At 39.3% G+C, this 2,051-nt stretch overlaps 1 non-coding gene across 1 annotated transcript; it reads right to left on the bottom strand.

Moving 5' to 3' along the window:
• Positions 1–993: 993 nt before the first annotated feature.
• Positions 994–1,069, bottom strand: TRNAP-AGG (transfer RNA proline (anticodon AGG)). Its single transcript has one exon. It is a non-coding gene; the product is annotated as a tRNA-Pro (tRNA).
• Positions 1,070–2,051: the final 982 nt, after the last annotated feature.

Genomic DNA, 2,051 nt, shown 5'->3' with positions numbered 1-2,051 from the left:
GAAATGATGACATTGGATCATTTACAGCAAAATGGTGGGATCTTGATAACATTATACGAAGTGAAATAAGTAAATCAGAAAAAAACAGGAACTGCATTATTCCATATGTAGGTGGGACATAAAATTGAAACTAAGAGACATTGATAAGAGTGTGGTGGTTTCGGGGGGAGGGGGGAAAGGGAGAGGGAAAGGGGGAGGGGGAGGGGCACAAAGAAAACTAGATAGAAGGTGACGGAAGACAATCTGACTTTGGGTGATGGGTATGCAACATAATTGAAAGACAAGATAACCTGGACTTGTTGATCTTTGAATATATGTAACCTGATTTATTGATGTTGCCCCATTAAAAAAATAAAATTATAATTAAAAAAAAAAGACTATCACCTACAAAGGAGCCCCCATAAGCATGACTTCTGACTTCTCAACAGAAACACTTGAGGCCAGAAGGGAATGGCAAGAAATATTCAAAGTAATGTAGAACAAGAACCTACAAGCAAGACTACTTATACAGCAAGGCTATCATTTAAAATTGAAAAAGAAATAAAAAGCTTTCCAGACAAAAAAATCCTCAAGGAATTCACTACAACCAAACCAAGGCTGCAAGAAATGCTAAGAGGCCTCTTGTAAACAGACCAAAGGAGAAAAAGAATATAGCAAAAGAGGAATACTTTTTTTTTTTTTTTTTGCATTTTTCTGAAGCTGAAAACAGGGAGAGACAGTCAGACATACTCCTGCATGTGCCCGACTGGGATCCACCCGGCACGCCCACCATGGGGCGACACTCTGCCCACCAGGAGGCGATGCTCTTCCCATCCTGGGTGTTACCATGTTGCAACCAGAGCCACTCCAGTGCCTGGGGCAGAGGCCACAGAGCCATCCACAGCGCCCGGGCCATCTCTGCTCCAATGGAGCCTTGGCTGCGGGAGGGGAAGAGAGAGACAGAGAGGAAGGTGCTGCAGAGGGGTGGAGAAGCAAATGGGTGCTTCTCCCATGTGCCCTGGCCAGTAATCGAACCTGGGTCCTCCGCACCCTAGGCCGACGCTCTACCGCTGAGCCAACCGGCCAGGGCCAGGAATACTGTTTTAAAGAAAAAAAATGGCAATAAACAATTACATATCAATAATAACCTTAAATGTAAATGGATTAAATGATCTGATCAAAAGACATAGGGTAGTTGTGTGGATAAGAATACAGGACCCATACATATGCTGTCTACAAGAGACACCTTAAAACAAAAGATGCACATAGACTGAAGATAAAAGGATAGAAAAATATATTTCACGCAAACGTAAATGAAAGAAAAGCTGAGGTAGTAATAATTACATAACACAAAATGGAGTTTACAACAAAGACTATAGTTAGAGATAAAGAAGGTCACTACATAATGATAAAGGGAGCAATCCAACAGGAAGATATAACTGTTATAAGTATCTACGCACCCAATATAGGAGTATATAAATATATAAAGCAGACTGATGGATTTAAAGGGTGAGATCAACAGCAATACTATAATAGTAGGGGATTTCAATACCCCACTAACATCACTAGATAGATTCTCAAGAAAGAAAATTAACAAAGAAAGAGCAGACTTAAAGGACATACTAGATCAACTTGATTTAATAGATATCTTCAGGACCTTTCACCCTAGAACAGCAGAGTATACATTCTTTTCAAGTGCTCATGGTACCTTCTCTAGAATAGACCACATGTTAGGGCACAAAAGTGGTCTCAACAAATTTAAGAAGATTAAAATCGTATCGAGCACTTTCTCTGATCACAATGGCATGAAACTAGAAATCAACCACAACAGAAAAATTAAAAAATACTCAAACACTTGGGAACTAAATAGCATGTTATTAAATAACAAATGGGTAAACAATGAGATCAAAGAAGAAATTAAAAAACTCCTAGAAACGAACGATAATGAGCATACATCAACTCAAAATTTATGGGACACAGCAAAGCAGTCCTAAGAGGGAAGTTCATAGCATTACAGGCATACCTCAAGAAGCTAGAAAAAGCTCAACTAAACAACTTTAACCTACATCTAA

Source organism: Saccopteryx bilineata, chromosome X, assembly GCF_036850765.1.
Source record: "Saccopteryx bilineata isolate mSacBil1 chromosome X, mSacBil1_pri_phased_curated, whole genome shotgun sequence".
NCBI classification, from domain to species: Eukaryota; Metazoa; Chordata; class Mammalia; order Chiroptera; family Emballonuridae; genus Saccopteryx; species Saccopteryx bilineata.
This window is presented reverse-complemented; position numbering and strand designations above follow the sequence as displayed.